The sequence below is a fragment of the Zonotrichia albicollis genome, chromosome 3 (genome assembly GCF_047830755.1).
Source record: "Zonotrichia albicollis isolate bZonAlb1 chromosome 3, bZonAlb1.hap1, whole genome shotgun sequence".
Classification (NCBI taxonomy): domain Eukaryota; kingdom Metazoa; phylum Chordata; class Aves; order Passeriformes; family Passerellidae; genus Zonotrichia; species Zonotrichia albicollis.
Genome location: NC_133821.1, coordinates 11,795,393 through 11,814,026, shown reverse-complemented (window position 1 = coordinate 11,814,026; position 18,634 = coordinate 11,795,393). Strand labels below are relative to the sequence as shown.

General features: G+C 42.2%; 1 long non-coding RNA gene across 1 annotated transcript in view; it reads right to left on the bottom strand.

Moving 5' to 3' along the window:
• Window positions 1-11,985, bottom strand: part of LOC102066370 (uncharacterized) — a 30,307-nt gene extending 18,322 nt beyond the window's left edge. Inside the window, exons 1-2 of the long non-coding RNA XR_271046.2 lie at window positions 11,899-11,985; window positions 98-269 (exon numbers count right to left, since the gene is read on the bottom strand). This is a non-coding gene — a long non-coding RNA (uncharacterized LOC102066370). The remainder of the gene's footprint in view (window positions 1-97; window positions 270-11,898) is intronic.
• Window positions 11,986-18,634: the final 6,649 nt, after the last annotated feature.

The following is an 18,634-nucleotide window of genomic DNA, read 5'->3' as shown; positions in this document are numbered from 1 at the left end:
CACCTTGAGACCCTGGTGTCACAGTGCCACAATAACACAATTTACACTAATGCAGAAGCAAGTTAATTAGCTACAAATAGATGCAAAGTTCACTTACCACACCACTGAGGTTTGTGAAATGTTTGCATCCAGGCTCCTGTTTTCCTATTCCTTGTTCTGCCTGATTAACACACAATGCATTTTCTTCTGGCTTGAGGTTAGATGTCTGAAGCTTTTCCACAGGAAATTCCAAATAATTCACATTCTTTGAGTTAACATTTATTGTTTCACTACAAAGAAAAAAACAACAAACATTTCAGAAGTCTTTTATTTCCTGTGAAATTAAATAATCACAAGTACAGGCTGATCCCAAAATCTCATTTACTTCCATGAGCTTGAAAAAATTATCCAATAAATTTGGGTCAAACGTTGTTTTAAGATTAATAAGTGTTTTTCTGTTGATCTTAGGCAGCCTGAATTCTATTTGTATCTCTACCAGGTTAGCAAATTTGAAACAATCCCCATCTGCCATACACCAGCTAATCTTGCCTCTTTTTGCTACCATTAGTTAACAATAACTATGAACTGGAAAGATGTCCATTTAGCTTTATTTAAATAATTTGGAAAAAATATTTGTAGCTGGGAAATAAAATTAGAAAGGGACCAAAAGAACAAGGAGGGGACAGGAGGAATTCACTGAGTGCCACCAATGTCATGGTATCACACCTTCCTAGCATCAGTTCCACACCAGGAACTTGGTGCAGCTAATGTTGCTTATGGATAAAATGGACAACACCCAGCACTTTATCAGGGGTGAAAAAACAGGTTTGTGATGTCCTCATGTGCACTGTACTGACAGGGATTTCTGAATGGGAATTCTGAGAGGAAATCAGGCAGCTGTGCTCAAACCAAGCTCAGTATCACACTTGGATCTAAACTCTGCATGTGAGCTGTACCCAAAATGTTGCCCATATGTTACTGATGTACCAGGGGATTTGAGGGAAAGGAGGTGAAGTGGCACATTCAGACAAGCTCTGATAATTTACATGTGGAGCAGACACAAGAGAAGGAGCTGCAGTTGTATGGCTGGAGGCAAAGGGAACACAGAGAAATGGAAGGAGGGAAGCAAGAGGTTTACAGCTGAATCATGCCCAGTCTCCACATCATTTTTGGTTTTAACAGAATCCCTGGATGTGCAAAACCAGTTTAATTTGCCAGTTTGTCATTAAACGCCAGCCTGCGCCAATAATTGCAACACAGAGCAGGTGAGTGACTTTCAATAATTCTTACAAAAGAAGGCAAAAATGTTACTGACAGTATCTCATACATCTCCCTCAACTGATTTTATGATACTTTATTTTTGCATGCCCACTCCTCAAAATGAAATAAATTACAAAAAAATATTTCTAACTATTTTCAGAAAGCGTAACCAGCCATCCTTGACCATCCTTGACTTACTGTTTTTCTGACTGACCCTAACCCTCCAACAGCTGATGTTCTGTTCCATCCACACAGGTGGGAAGCCACTGTGACACTTCATTCAGGGTGGAATCACACCAGAGGATCATAAATATGATGCTAATTAAATGGGTGGAGAGCAGGGGAAACACCACACAAAAATGCCACAAAACCCTGATGATTTCTGTGAATAAACGCCCAAAATGCAAATTCCACAGCTGGCAACTGCAGAGAAGCTCCTCTGACTCCCTGCAGATTTCTTTTCAGCAGAAAGATTAATTAAGGTGGGTTGTTTTTCTTTTCTTTGCACACAGGAAATTCCCTCTGCATCTGCCACACAGAGTGATTCTTTCATTTTCAGGAACAGGAATTCAAAGGAATCCCTGAAGCATATCAGAGCTGGGCTTGTGCTAAGTATCAACTGTACTTATCTTCTAAAAGATGTTATTTGTCATATTTGAAACATGAGCACTAATTCAAGGCTTGCTATCCTTGTGCCTCTGCATTGCCACGACAACTGAAGAAGTTAATGGAATACATAAAATACTGCAATAAACCGAAGTGTGCCCCCAGCATTTCTAGTTCCCTTTCTAAATTAGTTCAGGGAAACAGCAATTGGGTCACTCTCATTTTAGATCTCCCAACAGCAAAAAGGCAGATTTCCCTGGTTTTGGTAAAGAAGCTGAAATTGTTGGTTAATTAACAAAGCCATTTAACTTCAGAAATCAATCAAGTCCCAGAAATGAACATAAAGGCTACCTTGAGTCAGGAGCACTGTAAAGGAATAAAACAGGATTTTATCAATATCTCTATGGCATAAACATGTAGAAGAATACAAGGCTTTACCCAGAACATGAAAGAAAGAATTTCAGAGGGTCAGAGTTGAAAGCAGTATTGCCAATACCTTGAGATCTATCATGATCAGGGCCACACTGATTATTTTTTTCTCTGCCAAGCGTAGAGGGGAAGATAAAACACACCTCTGATTTTTTATTTTTATTTTTAAACAAAAGAAGGGTCATTCAGGTTGAAAGCTGTGCAGCTGGCTAGAAGCAGCACTAACATTGGCCACAAAGGAGGACAAGCTTAAACAGTAACAGGATCTCACACACTGAAGCCAATAAAGCTGCTTTGTGGCACCCAGGAGAGCAAAACCAGACAGACACCTGAGGAATTCACAAATCCCAGGAGCAAACTGGAGTGTGCCAGGAAGGGACACAAAACCTCCATGGACACTCTGCTGGGGCTGCTGAGGGTCCAAATGCCTCACCAAAGTGCTGCTTTTCCCTGGACAATCCTATCAAAAAAGTTAATATTGAAAGTGCTCACCAGCACAACCCACACAGCTGTGCTAAAGGATTCCACAAACATTGTGATCTGGGGGATAATAAACAATAACTTCAGGATACACAGAAACACACAGCCTTTTCTATACAGTAATTCTAGATTTGCTGAAGACAATTTTGTTGAAAATCCCTCCATATCTACCAGTGGTCTTATGAGTGTACAAGTCACACCTATATTGTTTTGGGGTTTTATTGCTATTTTTATGCAAATCTCCTCAGAGGACTAAGTGCGTTCAGGGGGTTAAAATAAAGATTGAAATTTTAAGTCCTATGACAACAGAAAGTAACATATTCTCAAACACCATGACAGGGGAAGGGTATGAACAGCCCCAGCTCACCTTACGCAGCCCGGCAGATTCCCCCTCACGGGAACTTTGCTGTCCTGCTTTTCCTACAACTCTGTGGGGAAAAACTGCAGCCCAGATGCCAAGGACTCTGGTGGTGCAAGGATCAAGCTCAATTCCCAAAATATTTGCAGTACAAGCAGACAAAAGTGTTCTGGCAAGCAGCAGGGGACGTGGGAGCCATGAGGGGACCCAGCGCTGGGCCCTGGTGACCCCTCGGCCTCCCCTCAGGGGTAAAATGGCGGCCTCACCTCAGGGGGAAAATGGCGGCTGGCCCTGAGGGAAACCTTCCAAAAAATAAACATTTAAGTGTCTTACACACACTATTTTATAGGAAAAGCACATTTCCCTGGGATTTGGCAATAAAAACCAACTGGCTGATGTGGGGGGGATAGTAGGGTAGTTTGTGTGCCCTTGTCATCCTCACAGCAGTGAGGACTAGGCCCCATTCACCTCAAGGCCTGTCCTTTCCACAGCAAAACAACAACAGTGGACAACGGCCAGAAAACTGAAAAATCCAAAAGTCACAACACAACAAATGCATATATACAAGGAATTTTAAACAAATAACCTGTGTGTGCACACACCAAAAAAAAAACCTGAGAGAAAGATCCCTTGAACTGCCATATTGATGAGCTCTCTCTGCTCCCATTCCTCAAATCCTTCTGCTGAGTGAGTCCCATCCTGAGCAATAGCAGGATTTGGTTTAAAATGTGCATTTTTTATCCCTTCTGATCTATTATACAGACAGCTCAGCTGGCTCTAACCAGGAGCAATCCAAGCACAACACTTTCAATACAAAAATTCATTCAAAACACTCCTGGCCTCAACCAAATGAGGCCATTTTTCTTTCCTTTTGGATTTCAGAAATAACCTTATGCAAAAAATAAAAGTGATTACAGTTGTAATGTCAAAAAATGAGGGGAAAATGACAGTAAATAATGTAGTGTCTTTTCTGACCACATCAAGGCTTTTTTAGCTTCAGTTTATGAAGGGTCTTTTTTACCTCAGTGAGCTGGGTAATATAAGGTGTCTAAATGTAGAGAAAAAGAAAATATCATCTGTCACTGCCGTAAGAACAAGAAGATAAAATTATTTCTATATTTCTATAGGCTGAAAACAGAAGCACTCCTGAAAGAAATCATTGCTGGAGAGTTATTTTTGGAATCGTGTTCATCAAAAGTTTGGGGGGGGGGATGAAAAAAATGTGCATTGGAGGAAAGACACATAATAAGAGAAATTAAATATTACAAATGCCTACTGAAATAAAATTTCTAAACTGAATCAAAATTTTTAGGAAGTTTTACACAATTAACCTGTCACATTTTTCCTCTTCCCCATTGTGTAGGTGACATAAAACATAAAAACAACATACTAAAATAGAGATGTTATACTGACTGATATTGATACCATTTTTTTTATTTTAATGCCATATAAACCAAGACTTGAGACCAGCTTAGGGCCAAAAGACACGACCTGAGCTGTAACAGTTCTGATCATGCCATGCCAGCAGACTGGTTTGATTTTCCCCATTTTCTGAGCAGAATCAAGGCTGCTTCTTTCACCTTTTGCACCACCGTGGCTGCATCCAGCTCAGGACTGTGATTTTGGGCAATTTGAGAATCACATCAAAGCATTCAGCAAAGCTGTAAGATGTCTATATGAAATCTGAAAGTGCCTCAGAGACTGCATGGAGAATTCCATTCAGCTTTCTGAATGCAATCAAGGGCTCTGTCTTCTGACCATGATTCCTTTTTCAGGTTTTAAAAGTAATGCTGTGTTTGTTGAATAAGCTTCAAATGATTAATCTGTTTGGTAAAAATTATTATATATATTATAAAGGTCAATTGGGGAGAAAAATTGTTATTTTAAGAGTTAGCTTTCTTTAACTTGAGGTTTGATAGTTTTGCCTTTTACACCCCCAACCTTCCTTTCTAAAACACTGTTAGTCTAAAGAAACCTGATCAAAGATAGGTGGTCTCCATTTTTCAGCAGCTGGAAAACCTTTCTTCCTTTAAATTCTTTCACTGGAAAAAAAGGACTGAAGTAATTTTGTCTAGCATTCCTGAAAATATTCCAGCACATTGAAGTCAAATAGGAGAGATTTCAGCTCCAACAATGAATGCTGAATGTGCAAATCATACATTAATCATTAATGGTTTTTAATCAGTTCTGCCTTGACAAAAATGCTCCAGCATGCACCAGGCAGTGAGAGCAGTCTCTTCTCTTCCAGTGCTTATACTGGGATGTAGGAAATGGCACCCCATGATCCCAAAGAAAATGAGAAACACTGGATATATTGAATGTCAGTGTGATCAAAGGGATCAGCTAAAACACTCATTGCATGATCTTTCCACTTAAATACCTTTTAGTCTGTGTAACTCTCAGACAGGATTTCATCTCAATTTGCAGAGAGCATTTATATTTATCCAGCTAATTCAAACTGCAGATATCATTAAAAGAAATGATTTGTCATTTGTCAGAATACTTTGTCATCATCCTGACAAATCCCAAGGGAATGTAAATACCTCACAAAATCCTTTCAGATTAAACCCAAGGTAGGTCACTAAAGGAATCTGGCTGAAGACTCAAGCTCATGACTTCACCCAAGTGTAGCAGCCATGTGATGAAAGGCAGCACAACTCTCTGTGATAAATGCACAGACTTTCCAAGACAGGTGTAATAACTGCTTACCTAGACAGCTTTCTGCAAGGTGGATATGAGTCTGCAAAGACAAGTCAAAAAGTCAAAAATACCTCCAAAAACACCGCAGGAAATTCATCCTTTGCTCTGTATCAGTTCTATTTTAAGCCAGGCTGTGTGTTTGCATTAACAGCCAGGGTGTAAAACACAAATAGGGCAGGAAGGAAGATCCAAGACAGAGGTGACTCTCCAGAACTACAAGACTGCTTCAGAAAGTGCACCAGTCTCCAAGAAAAGCTTTATGACCAGCACCAGCTACTTCCCTCCTGCAGCAGGAGGCAGAGGGATAAATAATAAATAGATTTTCTCACTGGGTTCTGCCGTCTGCAGGAAGCATTTTGTCTTTCCTTGCTTTTGAGTACGGAACAAAACCATGACTAAACCTGCTTCAGAGTCCAAGGATGCTGAGGATCACTGCCACCTGCAACCAAACTGTTCTGTGTTTTCTCATCTACAGAAGGGTCAAGGAATTTAAAAATAACCCTCTTTTTGTCTCATCAATACAAAGGTTTTTCTTTCAGCAAAGAGCATTTTTACCAGCAGCAGCCAATCCTGAGGCTGAGATGGAAACTGGCAGCAGCAGGATTGTACAGCCCTTTCTTGGAGAAGATTGACACCAGAGACCAGAAAGGCTCTCAGTCACTAAACCTACACAGATTACTTCATTCATGCCAAGACTGGCTTTCAGCCCAGGATCACGCAGAGATTTCTATCCTGATAACATTTACTGATAAGAGCAACCTGCACTCTCCCACACCCTGATCTCACACAGTAGGCTGGGCTTTAGGACGTGTACAAGACAAATTGGTATTTGTAGGCATTATTTTGCTTTATCTGCCCTTTGTTCTGCCTGCTCCCTTCCAAATGGATTTCTCATTTTTAAAAATCAACCCCGAACACTTCAGATTCCTCTCTTGTTTCGAAATCTGGAGCCAAACCTGAAATTGCCATCTGCAAGTTGAAATATTACTTCAAGGAAGGAATTTTCAGTCATTTTCACTTGGGTTCCCAAACATTCCATGACAATCCTGAGTTTTAAAAGAATTAGCAATACACTCATAAATCAACCCAAACTGGAAAGCAGGAAAACAAGTGAAGTTGTGCTTTATCCTGCTATCTTTTAAAAGTTGCCAATGCTACTTCCTGGGATTTGAGATCTGGGCTATCCACACCCTTAATGTGGAGTATTTTAGAAAGGGACAAAGATCTCAGCACTGCATTTGAACCACCTGGAAAGGGGAGTTGATCCTGGAGGTGCTGAAAATTCCAGGCTGGAGGGGCAGCAGCAAGTGCCATTGTCAGCAGTGCTGATGCAGAGGTACAAAATTAATTTTTATCTGAGACAAAGGCCAAGATATTCAGCTGTAGAAGTGAATCTCCCAATGCAAACTATTTCCACTTCAAGAGCAGACTCACACAATTAAAGCCTGCAGTATCAGCTTCAAGTGAAGAGATCAGACAGAGGTCCCCAAGCAATTACATGAAACAAAGTCACCCTTGCAGCAGCCTCTGTAATAAAACCAGGGCTCCATTTCACACTGCTTTATTCTCCAGAGATATTTGCTAACTAGGTTTCAAAGGGAATTCAACTTTTGCAATTCACAAGCCCAGATTAAGGAATCCAGTCCATTGGTCAAAGACACAATTACCTCCATTTCAGGTAAGTCTCCTTCCCTCACAGAAAAGTTGACAGCTTTTTTCAAAGAGCAAGTGAAAAGAGTCATAGAACTGATGCATGAATATTTTCTCATTTCCTGCAACTCCTCTCCTCATTTGCCAGAAGCTTCAGTTTTCTGAAATTTAATATTATTACTTAGTAAAAAAAAAGACCCACAAAACCCCAAACCCAACAAACTGTGAAGAATGTACTTGCATATAGCTTGATGGAGGTAATGAAACTCAAATTGTTGCTTTGAAAAAATATTTATTTATACCAATTTGAAAACCTCACTTTTTTTTTAAGTTTTCCAGTCTGAAATTCCTGGATTGTTCCTCTGTTGCTCTGGTCAGTGGCATTTCCTACCTTCTGCAGTGGTCTAATGAATCCTTCAGCAGCTTTAAAGACTAAAATCCTGCAGTGACTTCAGTCTGCTCAGGTGCACTTTTACCTTATTCTCTCTAACAGATTTAAACCAAGTTTGTTGCCTTGTCTGCAGCCATATTCTATAATTCTTGCTGAATTTTACAGTCATCATCAATTTATTCATGGACTCAATTTAAACACTCACACAGGTATAAATCACAAACATATAAAATACAGCATTGCATGTGAAGCTGAATAATGTTTCTCTTAACACTTATTTGAACTCTTACCTAACTTGAACATTGATGCAAAAGTCTAATTTCTCCCTTTGCTGCAAGAGAGCAAAGAGATGAACTGGGTAACACCTCCTTCACAAGCTCATGTATTGGAATTAAGATGTGGAACATCTCAGGCAAAATTTCTGTTCCACTTAAAACAGATTTAAAACTCTCCCTGGCCAGAAAAATCACAAACCACAACTATAGGCAAGAAAAAAAGACAAGCTCCTCATCCAACTTTATAACTAAATCAACTGCTGAAATACTGGCAAACCTCTGAATCTGGAGGAGGCATCAAAAAAATCTGAGAGGCTACAATAGCCTAATGTGAAAATCTCCTTTTTCCTTGAACAATAATGCAATGGCAGTGCCTTTCTGCAGCCTTCCACACACAGTTCACAGTACAGCAAACCCATGGCTGGCTACAGTGATACTAATGGAAAAAGATCTACCAAGCAGGTTCAAAGCAAATGCAACATTTCAGCCAGAAATCAAACTCCTGGGTGTGCACTGGGGAAACACAAGGTGCAAACCTCACACCTTAATGTCCTGTGCTTTTATGGGGTCTGACAGATGGACATAAGTGAGCCTCTGAAGCACAGAGTAATGTGCTAAACAATAAAATAAGGAATCAAATGCCTCCACAAGGCAGCACTGCACTTGAACAATGTGCTTGAGAGCTATGGCTAAAGCAGCAGAAAACAGATGAAGAGCATGAAGAGCCTGACTCACTCCTGAAGCTCAGATTTTTAAAGGATCCTACCTAGCACTGATGGCACAGGAATAAGGGATGAGCACAAGCTCCTGTAGGGCAAGGCTGGAAACTGCTCCAAACATACCAGGGGCAAATATCATCCCTACATGAAAAGCAACTCTAAGTTGTCTGCTAGTTTATAACCACAGTGTGCAAAAACAGGGCAAGAGCAAATGTAACCATGGTTTAAAGGCAAGGTTTCAATGCATGGAAATGGCCATTTTCTGGGGAAACTAAAAGGAAAGAGAAAAAGGCAACTTGCTGGAGCAAGTATTGGCATTTTAATCAGCACTACTGCTCCTGGTATGGATCGACAATTTCATCAAGGCACATGGCAGGCCCAAGCAGCAGTATCTCACTTCTGCTCTGGCACAGAGCTTGGCACCAGTACTTCATCCTTGGCAGCAGCAGCTGGACCCTTTCCTCTGACAACCCTCCAGGGAAACTCAGGGAACTGGTTGGGAACAAGTTTGGGCTCTTAAGGTAATACCCCCAAATCCTCCTGCTCCTTGAAGCCTCTGCAATGGTAAGCTCTGGGGTCAAGCTCCCAGGACTTGTCTGGTATTGGATCCACTGAGAAAGCAGTTCCTTCTGTGTGTTAATGATGAACAAAGAGGAGCATGGTCCCCCACAGATCCAATCAATCATTCACAGAAATCAACTTCAGACATCTCCACATGTTAAAGGCCAGCACTATCTGTTTGTATCCTACCTGTAACTTTTCCACACCTACAACCCAACTGCTGAGCAGCCAGCTGCCTTTCAGGTGGAATTTTTGGCCACAACAGCATCACTGATTCAGATTTCTGACTGTAGCAAAGCCACTGACAAGGCACACTTGCTGCTGTCACCAAGGGGGTGCCAAGGGGAGAACTGTCCCTTTTACTCTGCAGATAAGGACCTGCTTTGCCTGTTCCTGGTTTTCAGCTACAACACAGGGACTGTAGTAGGTGACAACAGAGTTCAGCACCAAGTGACCCTCAAAGGACTCTCTTCCAGCCTCTCCAGCCCAAAGGGAGAGACCTTTAGAAGGGGGATGGACAAAATCCAGCTGACCTTTGCATGAGCCAAGAGCTGCCTGTCTTGTAGCCCTGTACTGCTGGACCAGTAGGGATGTGCCTGTGGAGCCCCTCAGCTCACTTACCCCTTCAGGTCTGAGAGAAAAATAAATGCTAAAACTATGATGGACCAAAATGCTTTAGATAATTTCCAAGTTTTTTTTTAACATTGTCAGGTTATATAATAACATGTCACACTGACAGCTGATGAAAACATTTACTGTTACTTTTTTGAGCAGGCTCAACTTATTAATTAATGATGCATCCAAACCAAAATAACTGACAGAAGCCTCCTGCCTCACCCAGCGTTATGTGACCTTTATTTATAAATGTATCACTTCCACTCAGATGTAGTTCAGAAAACATGTGAAGAGGGAGGCAAGAGGAATTGCTCCCCTAGCGCCACATTCAGCCCTAAATAAGGCAAGGGGTGTGTGGGTCTTACCAGGAGAGGTGGGCTTTGAACCCAGCATTTCCAGGAAGCCAGGAATAGTCTGGCAGTGGGAGTGAGAGATTGTAGCACAAGCTCCATGAGAACCAAACAAAAAGCCTGCTGTGGTACAGGAAACCTCAGGATGGGCATGCACAACCAGGAGTGTTAAACACATATTCTGGGAAATGGACTGAAACAGTCATTCTCATTTCTTCTGTTCAACCAGTCAGTGTCTGGTCCACTGAACACCATCCTGATGCATTCAGGGCTAGAACAGACATTTAGTGGAATTGCAAATATCTTGGATGTATTCAGTTTGTGCCTGACATGTTTTGCTCCAACTGCAGCACTTTCAGATAACATCCCTATTACTCTGCCTACAAATAACTCTGAAATAATTCTTGATTTGGAGCTACAGAGAGTTTAACTCTCTTCATAAAATAACATCTAAAAATCATTATCAAATGTGCCACTTTTTGACACATTCAAAAAACCTCAATGCTCTCACATCAAGATATTTCAACCTTGTATGTGCAATTAGTGAAAGCCCCCAGGGCTCTCAGTGAGTCCTGTGTGTTTCATAGAGGTACAGCCATCAACAATTTTATTTTTTCAGTGTAGGAATGCATCAGTGCACATTTGAAAGTGCAGACCACCTTTGGGGGCAGAAAGGATGTGTTGCCATTCCCTCAAAAGCCTTTACTGGCCCTCAGTCAGCAGTATTTTTTCCCTGACACTGTAGTGCCTGTTCTCCCCAAGCAGAGAGCATCAATTTGACTGAGGGAACCCAGCAGAAAACAGAAAACATGTCATTTGTAAAGACATTTTAGGAGCTACCATTGCCACATTACAATTTGGCCTCCTGCAGGCCACTGACTGTGCAGCAGAGGTTGATTGCCTAAATAGATTCATTTATTTTAAAGACAGCCTGCTTCCCACTTCTACTTCCCACTCAGTATAAAACAGACTGTGATGCTGCTTATCCATTACCAACACCTCTGGCACATGCATTTAGAATTATTCCTCATTTATCCCCACTGCTATCTAGATTTTAGATCAAATATTCTATCACCTGCTGTTATTTTGGTTAATTAAAATGACCTTGGAAAAGCAGAGCAGCCACAAATACTTAATGCTACCCTGCTGGTCCCTGACTAAGTGGAGTGATTGATCCATCAAAAGCAGGTATCAACTTCATTAACATCAACTTCCAACAATAGCACCTGAAATTCTGTAACAGCTTCCAGTGCTGTTTCTCAATTATTATGACTCGTAAGAATAATATTTATTATTATTATTTCCCAGCTTGGGTTTACAGATTTAATACTGTTAAGTTTAAACCCACAAAAACCCATAAAACCCACTTTAATCTCAAAGGCTTTGATACCACTCCTAAAAACTTGTGTAATTCAGAGAAGCACTTCTAATTTTAAGGATATTTGAGTAGCCGTTGGTAGTTTTACAGTAAATATTGAAACTGCTGAAAATATTGAAATAAATATTGAAACTGCTGCCGACTCACCCCTCTTGCTGCTTCTTGCCTGTTTTCTTCCCTCCAGGAACTTCACTGTTGGGCCCAGAGCTGAAAGGTGGGAGAGGTTAAACTCAGCAGGCTCCAGTGGAAAGAGTTAAATGGCTTCAGCTGGACCCTGTGAGAACAATGTCACAATTTTTGCAAAGAGAAACCTGTGGCTATTATGTCAGCAACAGGGTTGTTTGTTCCAAAACAAATCATTTATCCTCAAATTCAATGGGAAAGCCTGGAAACTTTGCTGGGTCTATTCATCACAAGTCAGAGCACACTCAAATTATTCCCAAAAAGACATTCCCAAACCCCAAAGAAAGATTAAGATCAAAAATAAGATTTGTGAGCAATTGTACTTGCAGTAGAAGCCCTGATCCTATGACAGGCCGTTTGGGAGGAGTGGTTTGATTAAAATATCAGTGATTTGGGCATTGAAGCTAAAAAAAATTAAAGCTGAGATTGATTTTCCTGCCAGTGTGTTCTAGTAACAAATTGAAGATTATATGTCCTTCAATTACATGGGAAATGCTCTAAAATTATCTTTTGTCTGGAAAATTCTTTTGGAAACGGACTCTGTGCACAGTAATTGTTATTGATAAACATTTTCACCTCAGAACTATGTTCAAGACTGGATGTACACAATCTAATAAAATCTGGAATAATTGTTTAGAAAGAAACTTTCCACAGAAACTATTTTGCTTTCGCTCTCTGAAAATTGACTTGGTTAATTAATCATGAGGCTTTTAATGGATATTTCTACTTCTCCAAGGGCAGGACAGAGACTGAATATGACAGGATAGAAGTCTGCCCAAAAAGGCTGAGCTATTCAGGAAGGTATCAAGCATGAAGGCTCAGTTTCTAGGGGCTATTTCACTGAATTTTACCAATAGAAATATTTCAGAACGTTCCCAAGGGACCATGTACCCCTTGGACTATGTACAAAGAACAACTGACAGGATAAAACAAAAACCACAGATAGAGGTGGACATGTATCACCACCAGGAGAAAGTGAGTATTTGTACCTCAAGGAGTTTGTTTGTCACTAATCTTTCACTGGGAGTCAAAGAAACAGAATTCTGATGTGTTCATTGTAGACTGGGGGCTTCCAATAGTTCCTTACACATGGAAGAGCACTGAGAAAACCTGGAGGTGAGGGATGAAGAACACACCACCAGCAATGAGAGAGCAGGAGACAGCCCTGCCATGAAATAATGATCAAAGGGAGCTGCCCAGCTCCCACAGAATGTGCTCCTCTTGGGTCTTCTTGTGGGAAGAAATGCAGGGAGGAGCTGGAGCACCTCTTGAAGCAGCGTGAGTGAGAAAGGCTCCTGTGGGTCAGGGAAAAGGGAGCTGGGAGGTGATGCAGAAAGGAGAATGTGCTTGGGCTGCTGAGGCAGGAGCAGCTCTGGATGCAGCTCAGTGCTGCGGGAAAAGCCAGAGAGAGGAGCTATGAGATGCTGGGACGGCTTTTGGGATGATCCCCCCTCACCCAAGCCCTGTTTGCTGTTAGTTCAGGTCAGGCAGAGCAAACAGAGCCCTTTCCTGTGGGGACAGCCCTGTGTGGCACTGCCATGCCCTGTGCTGTGGGCAGCAGGAGCCAGGTGAGCACAGCACGGTGATTCCATCATGGAACTCTCCTGTCACTCACTGGCACGTGTGAGCTAAAACCACCCAGCCCCTCCAAGCTGCTGTCTGACAGCTCCAGGGTGCAGGATGTGCCTAGAATAGCAGCCTGTCTGCTCTGTGCATATGCTCATTTTTATAATGATCCCTCATTTTATTCTCTCTCCCCAGCAGGAAGCAGAACATTATGAATGAGGTCACAAAGCACCATTGATGAGCTGCAATGTCAGAAGGCTGAGGCCAAACAAACCGTGGGGTGAAACAAGCAGGTAACAGGTCATGGACATTTTTATGCAGTTTGAAATATTACCAAGAATTTGCCCTTTGAGCCTGAGAGGTCTCAGGCAGGTGGCAGGAACACTCTGTGCCATCCACTGCCTTCACACCCCCTCTGAGATGGAACTTCTTTCCTTGAAGAAAATCAAGTAATAACAAGTAGGAAGAATGATTGTAAGGTGAGGAAGCAAAACAGCAGGAGCAAACCTTGAGCTTTTCTATTCTTGTGTTATATAGAGATGAAGCTTTTGTTAGCTGGGGATTCTGGTTCCAAAAAATGAAACATCACTGCCCCCTTCTGTAATCCAAGCCAGCTCCATCCTACCAAAAATGTGAGTGAAGCACTGGGTAGTTACATGCCAGCTGACACTGACATAGTGAACTTCCACAAAATATTAAATTTAAAAAAATTGTTAATTTTTCAGTAATTACATCCATGTCTGTATCAGTCTTCAAGAGCCTGGTAAATATCTAGCTCCAAAGAGAAGAAATAGTGAATAAATCCACTGGAATTGATTGATTCAACAGTTTGTGTATGACAGAGAATCATATCCACTTCTGAATTTATTAAAAAGCTGTCAGAAATTTCCAGCATTCATTGAACTGTTATTTGGTCCTCTTGTCTAAAATGAACTAAATTTACCCCACAGCTTTACAAGAAACTATGTATAAAGTTGATCTTCAATTGCCCTGTGGTCCAGGGAAGGCGGGAACTCAGTGCCTGGGTAACATTTCCAGAAGGAACCTGGAGATGCTCACCCACAGTGACTGCAGACATCACCCTTGCCAGCCTGTGGTTTATCCTCCCTCTCTGCAATGCTCAGAATTCCAGGGCATATTCAACCTGCTCTTGTCAACCACCGTGTAAACCAGCCATTCCCTCACTCTGCCCACATTACCAAGCCCTGCACCCACACTTTCCCATTTCCCAGAACCTTTCCTATGACCTTCTCCATACAGAAACACCTCTGGGCACACACTCCTGCTTTAAGCCTCTTCTTTTAAGTATTTTTTCACCTACAACCAGCATGCTCTCAAGGCCCTCATGCCCTGAAAGCCAAAAAACAAAACTGAGCTCATCAAACTGAACATTCCCTCATGCAAATAGACTTGAAATCTAAAAATATTTTATTTATTGAAAGCAAGCAGCAGCCTTTAACTGCGTGGGCTGAAACTCGGGATGTGGATGTTCCTGCAGGGCTGAGGCTGATTAGTGCTTGGGGAGAAATCTGACCTGCTGGGAGGTTTGAAAAGATTTTATACATCTCTTTCCTTACAATGGAAAGCTCACCTTCTCCCCTGTGCTGCTGGAAAGGACATGTAATAATAAATCATTCATAGAATAGCTTGAATATGAAAAGGCAAGAGAAAGCAAACTTCATGTGCCCACAGCTGGTCAGAAAGTGCAAAGAGCTCCTCCTCTTCCCATGATTAGCCCTTGGGAAAAGGTGCAGGCCAGCACCCTGTTGAATTGTACACATGCAGATATCCTGCAGAACAGGGCAAGTTTCTAATTCTGCTGACTTGCCCTCTCCAGGCAGAGCATTCTTTATAGTGCTGCAGTGCAGTGAAGAGAAATCCCTGTTGATGTTTATGAATTGCTAAGCTGAGACAGCCAAACCATCTGAATTATGAGGTTCTTATACACAAAAATACAAGGAGTTATAGATTTCTTTTGCCACATTAAATAAACACACCAGGACTGCACGAGTCCCTGTTAAGAGCCATTCCTCATCCAGCCCTGTGAGGCAGAGCTGATTTATGCTGCAGGGAAGATAAACATTTAGGTCTGTTTTGAAAGCTGAGCCAGGGCCCTCACACTTTAATTGCTTTGAACTGCCCTATGATTTTTTATTTCATTTTAGTCCACAACAGTGACACGGAGAGGCACTGAAAGTATAACAGAAATATAATTATCTTAGTGTCAGTTTGATTCACTGGGGTGTGAGTAGCTCTGTTTCACTCATTACTGCTGGCAAGGCCAGGGATACTGTAATTTTTACAAAAACAACTGTAGTTTGATTCTGGAAATGCTGCCAACCAAGTGTGTGCACCTCAGACCAGCAGCACTGGGGAAGAGATTAGAGGGCTGAGTGCTGCACTGGGACCGGGGAAAAAAGCAAAATGTGAGAGAAATAATGGTCAGAAAAGTAAAACTGGGACAGAGTGGAGTGTGCACGAGGCATGAATGGCTCCCACCACGCGGTGCTTGCAATGCCAGGCAATGGAAGTTGATGAGAGCTCTTTCCATCCCCACACAAGTGGTGGGGGATAATTGATAATGCTGCTATCAGCTGACAAAGAGACACAGAGAGTCCTTTTCTCCTCTTAAAAAACCACAGACCACAGCAAAGGGGCACACATGGACACACACAGGCCCACTGACACTTGGAGCTGTGTCCACACTGAGGAACCCACTGAGCTCACTCCAAGCATCCAGCAGTGCAAAGCTCTCTACAACCCTGTTTAAAAACCAAAAAACAAAAACCAACCTATCTGTAATGCTAAGAAAACATTTGGTGTTTAGACACCCAGTGTAAATTTGTGCAGGTGGTCTGCTTGGACTGACTGGGTGGCTGCCATTAAACTCTGCACTGGTACTTGGCCAAGTTCCTGCTTGCTCTCACTTTGACAACTCACTCCTGAAGTCATTTTTCCTGGCTGTTTGCAAAACACCACAAGATGAGGAGTACATCAGGATGCAGCGTTCTCTACAACCAGTGCTGCAGCTGATTTCACAAGGCAGCTGCTCCCAGGCACTGCTTCATTTAGGGCTCAGTCTGTACCTGATGGGAAGGGATTTTAGCCCCTGAGAGTCCCCCAGTACAACCCAGCAGCAGCTTTGTGGTGCATTCCCCCCATTTTTTTTTTATGAAAGTGTCTCAGAAATTATTCCCTGTGTTCCACACTGCATCATTAGGGACCAGCAAGGGCTGGGCAACTTTTCTGCTGTACAACTACCCCATCTGGGCAAATACTGTGGTTCAGGTGGATCCCAGCAAGGAATCCAGGTATGTCCCCACTCCATGGATCCCTGAGCAGTCAGGGTGTCCATGTGCTGACACAGTGCCTTGGCAAATATTACAATTTTGATGTGTGCAGGCCAAACTCACTTCTTGGTGAAGCAAACACTTCTTGGTGAAGCAAACCTCGTGGTTTTGATCTGAAGAAACCCAGATAGTCTCTAGGTAGAGCAAACCTTGGAGTTTTGATCTGAAGAAACCAGGATAATTTCACGTCACTATTTAAAAAAAGAGTAGCCTTGGTTTTATTTTAGTCTGAAACACAAATAAATCTGGAAATGGTGAAAGCTGCTGCAAAGCAGAATTGTTATTTCTTCTGCCAACTACGATATCAAAGACAGGCAGGCACGGATCACGGATCACTGAGCAGTTTTCACTTCTCCCATAAATCCTTATTACACTGATCTTCTCACAAATATTGACTCTGATTCAGGAATGCACTTAAATATGTTCTTTTGAAGTCAGCATCACAGAGCTGAACCCCTCTGGAGAGGCAGGGGCAGGGCTGGGGAGGTGTGAAGGGCAGGCATGGGGCTCTGGCGGCTCCATGAGCTCATTTCCCCTCCCAGAGGATCATGCAGAAGGGGCAGCTCAGGAATCCCCAGATTTAACAGAACCCACTGCCCTTCTTTTCCTACACAGGACTGAGGTTTCGATGGTTTCACAGCATTTGGCTCAGGGTTCCTGGTCTCAGCTGCTTTATAATGTTCTGACAGCTGGGCAAATGGTTGGTTATTATCCTGGTTCAAGGGTTTCACACCAGACATTGCAATGTGAACTTCTCGTGTCTGTGCACATCCCTCAGGACTGGTCCTGACCTCAAAGCTGCCTTGGTGTCCCTGGCCCTGCCAAGTGTGAGCTACAGATCCTCTTCCACAGACAGTTCATGCCAAATTCCACTCCTGAGCTTCAAATGGAGAATGGACAACAAAGAATTTTTAGACACTGTTCCCATTAAAGTTCTACACTTTGTAGAGAAGGATGTTTGGAGCTTTGGATAACAGATCTTCACAAAATGCTGCTGGTTGTTTTGACATGAAGTCACATTGCCCATGGCAAGGTATTTTTATTTCTAAAGTTAATTGTGAAATCCCTGAAATTCATCAAGCCATATTTTTCTTCCTTGGAAGCTTCTGGGCATGCTAAGTGCAGTCATTTCTCTCTTGGAAGAAGTTCCCATCCCCTGGATCCCAGTGACAGGGTTGCCACCACGGCAGAACAGCAGGAGGTGGCCCTGCTCTGTGAAGGGGGAGAAATCAAATAGAGACATTTGGAGGTGGGGGAGGTTTGATGCTCACTGTCAGCAGCTGCTAAAATTCTTGCCATGAACTGTGTCAGGAACATTGACAGTTTTGGTGTACAATTCCCACCATTCAGGCCAACTCCCAGCTAAATCATTTAAGCTTTCTAAATATATCCCAACTCAAGATACAAGCAGGATTTAAATATTTTTGCAGGGTTCCTTTATGGATTCTTTGCATTGTGCTAAATAGGGCAGGGATAAGAAATGGAACAAAAGAAAAGATTGCTTTTTATTTCACTACAGACTTCAAAGGCAGTGGATGTGTTGTGTCTAGAAAAAAAAATGTACAAATGCACTCTCAAATGGAAGAAATTGGATAAAGAGAAGTTGTCATCAAGAAATGTCAATAGAAAATGCTGCAGCCTGGGCTGTAACACCTGCTTTTTAAAGAAAGCATCACATTCTGTGCTTTCAATACTCAAAATTGATTCTCAGGGAGGGGGTTGTTTGTGTTTCCTCTGCCATTCTTCTGTAACACCCCACAGCTAATCAGAGATTTCCAGAAAGT